Consider the following 7583-nt stretch of genomic DNA (forward strand, 5'->3'; position numbering starts at 1 on the left):
TTTTGTGATTAATCAACATTTTGTTCATAGAATGGTGGCATTTTCCAATAAAATGTGAATTCTTAGCTTCACATTAAGCTGTTAGCCATATTTTAATTTCTAGCATGTCTTTATCAATTTAAGTACTGAATGGCAACCCACCCCGGTCTTTCTGAAAGCTCTTGGTTGGAAAAAACATCCCACCCCATCTTGCTTCTCTTTAAATTACTTATTTGGGAAATAATCTGAAAATACTTCCTATTTATGAGGAAGTGTTAGGCTCTCTCTGAAGGCATTTATTACTGCAAAACAAGTTACCATTAAGCTCTTATTATGCTTACATGTGACACGCAGTGGGCTGCTATATTGACAAATGAGTTTGAACCAACTAAAGTAAACAAGAAGTTGCCCCATCAGTGCTTACTATGAACATATGGAATGCTGATTTCCCAGGGTGGAAGAAAATCTACTTGCCCGTTTTTTTGTTCTGTTTACCAAGAATATAACAGGTATTTTGCAGCACGTCGGACTCCAAGTCTTTGCTTAAGAAACTTCCAACCTAATTTTAGGCAAACAATAATGAGCAAGAATAGCAAGTCAGTAGGGAACTGTTGAGGAAAGGGAAAAACAATAGTAAGCTCAGAGCACAAGCTTAGCCTGCATGCTGGATTTATTCTAAGTTTAGAATTGTCAGATAAAACATGTTGTAGTACAAGGAGTAGCACTTTGTGTTGTCCCACACCCTCCATGATACTACCTGCAGAATACAGTATGGGCAGGAAAGTACTGGGACCTTTTGCCAAGGAGCATGGGGATACTGATGGAAAATAATGATAGCGTCTTTCAGCCATTTTTCACAATGTCACTTTTTCAAAATAGAAGTGCCTTTAAATTTAATATTTCTCTCACTGCCAGAGCCTTCCACATTCTGCCATGCAAACAGCACATCCCTTAAGTCCTCCAGTAAGCTACATCTATGTCTTTGCAGACAATAGATGGTCCATTGCAAACCAAGAACATAACCAATGTACTTGTATATATGCAGCTGAAAAGAGAAGAATATAAATGATACTTAGTTTAACCATCAGTGGAAATACAGGCTAATTACTGTTCCTTCTAATATGGTTGATTTTTTACCTCTGTAGAATTTCAGAACCAATTCTGTTATTTTAATTATTTGATCACCTTTCAGACCTTCACAGAGGAAGAACAATACATGGCTTATCCCTTGTACAGAGCTATCAGTCCGTTTCTAATGTTAGGCATCTCTACTCTTCTACCTTTTAAAGCCTTCAGACCATTCTGTGTGACTCTGCCTAGCTTAGACAGAGAACTGGATGTTAGCTTTGTTACTTTTATAATCAGGTATATACAGGTGAGAAACAGAACTTATCGAATAATTACATAAATAAATTAAAAGTATATTTGCCCCCTGCTGTCTAACGTGTAAGTTACTAAAAAAATACATTTTTCCTACTAGTGATCTAAGGGACTGTATATATTTGATTGGTGGACTCTTTTAAGCCAGTAAAGTTCATCCTAGCCACCCCTCATGCACCCCTTACCAAGCACAAGAGACCTGTACAGTTTTATTATTGTATTCTTCCCTGAAAAAAAAAAAAACAACAAACACACAGACAACCTTAAACATTCAGTCAACAAAACCAACACTTATTAAAAAAATAAAAATCAGAAGATTACTCATCCTGCCTAAACCCCATACAAGTTCTGGTGCCTCATTTCCTGGGGCTGCCCCAGGCAATTCCCCACTTAAGGCTCAAGAGCCCTTCCTCAGGGGCTATCAGCCGTGTGTGTCTGAACCTGGACCAGACCCGCAGTGGGGTCACCGGGTAGTATTGTATCTCACCAGCACAGTAGTGGGTTCTGACTGGTTTGTCTGGAAAGGGTTTTTGCACCCAGGTAGTATGGACAACAGGTTATTAGCAGAGTAGTATTATAGAGCTGTGGGTGTGGATGGGTGTTTGTCAGGGGTAGGTGAGAGTTGGTAGTATAGTTAGCAAGGAATTGTATATAGAATATAGCTAGTATGATCATGCTGTGCATGTGTACATCACTGGTAGGACACAGCCATAAAACAAGTGACTCTTCTTACAGGGAGTAAAGAGCAGCCTTGCTTCCCCCAGACTTCCACTGCTGTCAAGGGCAGATGTCTCCTTTGCATTAACTCACAAATAGTGCGCCCTTCTCTATCTGAGGCAGGTGAAAATACTTTGGGGAGAATGAGAAGGTCCAGAAAAACTGTAACAATTGGTCTCTCTGGAAAACAAAAAATAACAAACCTAACTTCTGGGTTTGAGTCTGAGGGAGCACAGAAGAAGCACAGGAGCCGGTTTTACCAAAGTGGACTGAAATGCCTCCAGCCTAGATCTCGGGAGCTTCCTCGGCATGAGGTTTGCATAGGTTCCTAGAGCAACCTGTCTGCTCCTGCTCCTGGTGGGAGCGCACGTTCACATGAGCCGTGCTGGAATCCCCTGGTGCTCCGCAATGCCTGTCCTTATGAGCATTTCCTCCGGGATTGGCTTGAGTTGTCTATATATTTTTAAAGGGCCAAAGATCATAGGATCTGGAGCGCCAAAATTCATACACAGCACTTACACAGTTCTCTAAGCATGCAAAGCACTATATAAACATAAGTGAAGCCTCATAAGATGAGGCAGGTAAGCATTATCTCTCCTCCTTAAGGTGTGGTGAAGTGACTTGGCGGAGGCCATGGATTGAGTCACTGGCAGAGCAGGGTTTGCCATCCACATCTGCTCTAAATCGTGTCTCCTGGACTGGCTGGCAGCGTGCCACCAGGCAGCGCGAGCAGCCCCAACAACATCCCCGCAGCCGCCACGGGGGCACAGCTGCCAGGGTGCCTTGAGCCCCGTCCTGAGGTGGCAGAGGGGGAAGGCTTTCCTGCTCACCCCACACCACGGTGAGCCTTGGTGTGCCATGTCTCAGTCCTGTTCTCTAGACAAAGAGACTAAAAGCGAGAGGGATTAACCGAAGACGCTTAAATTCAGAGAAAATGACTCCCAGCATCACGGCTAAGGGCCTGACGAGGAGCAAGTGGCCTGATTTTTGGAAGGTCAGAGCATCTTCTCCTGCTGGCTGCCCAACAGCTCTGTAAATCGGGCCAACCTTCACGTTTCTCAGCCCTGGTTAGGCGCCTGCCTTCCTGGAGCCGAGTGGTGCGATCCACATGGCGGTGGAAGCGCTCAGCCATAGAAAGCGAGCTGTGAGAGGTGAGCTCCCCAGTGGGCCGCCCTCCGACGCCTCACCCGGGGAAAAAGCAGTGGGGCTGAGGGGGACGGGGCAAAGGCAGCCTCCTCCCTCGGCACATGGCACCTCACGCCATTTCTGAGCAAAAACAACACGCTGGGGAACGAAAGGGAGGCGGCGGGGCTTTCTAAAATTATCATTTGCGGGCAGCCCCCCACCGCCAGGACACATTTGCCGAGGGGGAAGGACCGCAGCCCCCCGGCAGCACGCCAGCCCTCGCCGCCTCACGCCTGAGGCCAGGTGGGAAGAGGCGACGCCACGATGGCGAGCGGGAAACGCGGCCCAACGCCGGCGTTCGCCGTGCCTCAATGAAATCCCCTGGAGAACACGACAGGCCGGTTTAGGGCTTTTTTTATTATTTATTTATTTATTTTTTTTTATTGAGGCTGGCAGCCAGGCGAAGGGAGCCGGGAGGGCGCCGAGGGATCTCTCCTGTCAGGAGGGCGCTGGGTGGAGTCTGTTGCTCCCCTCCCGGAGCCACCTCCAGCTTCGGCGAAACCTGTCGGGCGGTTTCCCCCACGGTGACAGGGCGGAGGGGCGGGAGGCAACGCGCCGCCTCGGAACAGGTTCGGCCTTTCCTTACCTGCTGACGTTGGGCCGCCCCAGATGATCGCTGGAAACAAGAAAAAAAAAAAAAAAAAAAAAAGAAACCAGCCTGTCAGTGAGAAGGCAAGCCTGGAAAAACTGGTCGTGTGAGGGGCGAGGGCTGCATTCCTGGCCGCCGCGGCAGGGGACGGCTCATGCACCGCGAGGTGCCCGCGCGGGTATAAAAGGGCCCCGCACGCCCAGCCGCGGCACTGGGCCGGGGGAGCGGCCGGCAGCCAGCCCCGAGCTGGGGCTTCCCCCTGAGGAGAGTGGCTTGTTTTTGCCCCTTTTTCAACTTTTTGTAATTTTTTTTTATTTATTTATTTGAAAGCTCGCTGTCTCCCGGCGCGGTCGCGGGACGTTGGCTGCGTGTAAGTGGCGGGGCTGGGTGAGGGGAGGGAGGGAGCGAGGGCGGGCGGGGGGCGGCGGCGGCGGCGGCCGAGCCGCGGTGCGACGGGACGGGGCTCGGTGGGTCGGGGGCTTCCCCCCAGCCCCTCTTCCCCGTGTGTTTTGTCTCGCCCCCAGGTCCGCCGTGCCGAGAGGAAGAGCCAAGCCCGGGCCTGGAGAGCGAGGGGGAAAGCGCGTCCCCACCGCCCCCCCCTCCCCGCGGCTCCTCAGCCTCCTTGGTGCAGTGGTTCTTAACAGTTCAACAGTTCTCTATCATAATTGTGAAATGTTTAGGACCACTTGACCAGCGAGGCCCGGGCATCGGGCCGGCAGCGGCGGACGAGACCTTGCAGCGCCGGGGGCCGGCGGCAGAGAGGGGCCGGGCGCTGCGGGACCCCCGGGGGCTCGGAGCCCCCACGCGGAGCCGGGGGATGGAGGAGTCCTGCTGCCACAACGTGTGCCGGCCGCCCTCCTGAAGGCAGGCTGCTGCGCTTGATGTATAACCATTTATTCTCTTCTTTCTTCTCTTTTAATTATTTTTCTCCGTCGATCCAGATGCACACAGATTAAAACAAGTCGGGTTGGCTTTGCTGACCGCCAGGGCTGCACCTCAGAGGCTTACCAGCGGTAATATCTGTAACCTGTGATGGCACTTTTTTTTTTTTTTGGTGAGTGCACTCTAACTAAGAGCAGCATACAACTCGCACTGTGGTGGTTTGTGCTGTATTTTCCATGTATGTGCTTACTGCCGGCAGTGAAAGGATTATCCAAACCTTCACCAGAACGACGTTAGAGGGTTTCTGGTTTTAAGACTGTTGCGTTGATGGTCTGATCGAAAGGTCTGTGGACTTAATGGAGCTTGACAGACCTTATTTAAACTCTGGGTCTTTTAAAATAGTGTTGAAGAACTCGGTTTTTAAAAAGAAGGGGGAAAAGATATCTGGAAGGAGTGATTCTGTCAACAACTTATTTTTCTTTTAAAAGGATAGTTTAGTAAATGAGAAGTTCCTCCTACTTTTTGCTCGTTCTTCTCACTGTGCCCTGAGAGCCAAATGGAACTAGAAATGTGCTTTTTTTTTTTTTAATCTTATATTTAAATAAAATGCTCAAGAGACTAATTCATAAAATAGAATTTTACTGCTTTAAATTTGACCAAGGAAAGTCGGTGAGCCTGCCTGTGTGAATCTCTTAAGACTATGTACATATAGTGTTAGTTTGCCATCACTTCTGTAGTATTGTGTTTGCTTCAAAAATATGCTGCCTGGCAGGAATAGAAGGTGCAGGAGTATAACTGCGGATGATTCTGGTCCCACTGAAGTCAAGAAGAGTTCTGGTGTTGCCTGCAGTTGAGCTGTGATCTTCAGAAGAGCTTCCAAGAGAGGCTGGAAATATTTGAAAAGTAGGCAAGCCTGATATGTAAAAATGCTTCTCAGGGACAGCTTAGAAGAGGCATGATTTTTTTTTTTAACCTACTGCTGTAACTCAGAACAAGTTAGGCAAGGTTAATTACAGTGTAATAGGGTTTAATTTAGCTGGGAATGAGGGTATGGTGGCTGCTAGCAGTGTTTCTCAAACTGTGAGGCTGGCCTCCTTAGGCAAGCTTACACAAGCCCAAGGCAAATGGAAAAACACATTTTTTGTCTGGGACTTGGCAAAGGTAGAACCCCCACATCTATTAATGATGATTCCTCATTTGCCAAGGCAAAAATTGAAATGTTCTCCCAAGGAAAAGATTAACGACCTGTCCCACTTAAGGGTCGGATGATTCAATACCATTCTGTCTCAGTTCTAATATATGGCACTCATTATCACAGTCTCTGAGCACCTCCCAAATATTTAAAAAGAAATAACACTAGTGTTCTGTACACACAGTTCTCATTAACTTCAGTGGGTGTTGTGAATGTTTAAACACAGCAAAGCAGAGCCCTGAAGAGTTGAAAATAGCCTTGCAAAACATGCTGTGGGTTAGATCCACAGCTGGCTTGAATCGGCACAACCCTGTTAACTTGAGTGGAGTTGTGCTGATTTACGAGGGCTGGGGCTCGACCCGGTGCTTTTCTGCCCTGTCCCACCTCCAGCTGATAAGCCTGATCCTCCCATCTGGCTGTATCTGAATGGCTTGCTGCCTTCAGTGGGAACACAAGCTGTACAAAATAGGGTTTCCTGTTTCCAGGGAATCCTCATTGCTCTTCTTAGTACGGCTCAAGATGATGTCAGAGGTGGCTTTTTTTTCCTGTATCTGGGTTCAGTGTGCCCTGAAAAAGTTGGAAAGAAATCTCTGTGATATGGGTAAGAAAAGAGTTTTGTTTTCCAAAGATAATCTCAGTAACTCTGGAAGAACAAACCTGTTGGGGAAGTTCTGCATACATGAAGAATGGAGCTTAATGTTCGTGCACGGGGTTGTCTGTGCTGAGACAAGCCAATACTGATTGCTTATAGAAACCCATGTTTCATTATAATCCTTGAGTGAAATCAGGGAGCATCGCAGCATTTCTAGAATGTCTATTTTCTGTGTGCTTTATTTTGTGACATTTTAAAGGTATGGAATCAGGTTGACTTCTAACCATTGTTTTTCCTCTCTCAGACTGGGTGAACTCCCGATGACAGGCTTGTAGTTTTCATAAGCTGGCAGTAAGCCATGTCAATGAACAAACAAACAAACAAAAATCCCCAACAAATATGCAGTGAAAACCTCTGGGCAAACAGCCCTTCCTTGTGATATTGTCTAAGCTAAGCGAAAGCCTGAGGGTATGAAGGGAGGAGACTCTTCTGCCAAACTTAGTAAAATGTTGCCCCGCAGTTGCAGAGCACGTCTTTAGCTCTTACTATTAACATCTCAGACGGTATTCAAGTTTCTTATCACTGGAATCTTGGCCTCTGTATAATAACATTTAATTTTTGTGCTCCCTTTTAAAATGAGTAGCAAAGGTATTATGGTCAGACTGGAAGCATGGGTGGATTAAACCTTCTGGTTCCCTTGGACTAAAGAGCCATGTCTCCTTGTCTGCTCTGGCCAAGAACAGGAAGCAGCAGCACATTCCTCCCTCCCCGCCCTTTTCTGTAGGCTGCTTCATGCTTTGGCAGCACCTCCTGGTTTCAGCATACACGCGAATATGTTGGATGTGGTGCTGATTGGTCGGAGATCCGGGTGGCAACACCTAGTAAAATATGCATTCAAATGAAATTCGGGTGTGAATTAAGAAAGGTGCGTTTCGGTTTGCTCTTTGTCATCTGCTGGAGTACGCCCCTCTGCGTAGGAGCAAACCCAGGTATTGGTGCTTCCGAGCTGTTGAGTAATGCTCTATTTGGGGCATCTTAGGCAGCGTGCTGAACTTCTTGAACAAGAG

The 7583-nt window shown here is 47.5% G+C and overlaps 1 long non-coding RNA gene across 1 annotated transcript; it reads left to right on the forward strand.

Moving 5' to 3' along the window:
• Positions 1-1082: 1082 nt before the first annotated feature.
• LOC308195423 lies at positions 1083-6139 on the forward strand. Its single transcript, XR_013951477.1, has 2 exons — positions 1083-4220; positions 4375-6139. It is a non-coding gene; the product is annotated as an uncharacterized lncRNA (long non-coding RNA).
• The last annotated feature ends 1444 nt before the right edge of the window (positions 6140-7583 follow it).

The sequence above is a fragment of the Anser brachyrhynchus genome (genome assembly GCF_964034855.1).
Source record: "Anser brachyrhynchus genome assembly, chromosome: 5".
In the NCBI taxonomy this organism is placed as follows: Eukaryota; Metazoa; Chordata; class Aves; order Anseriformes; family Anatidae; genus Anser; species Anser brachyrhynchus.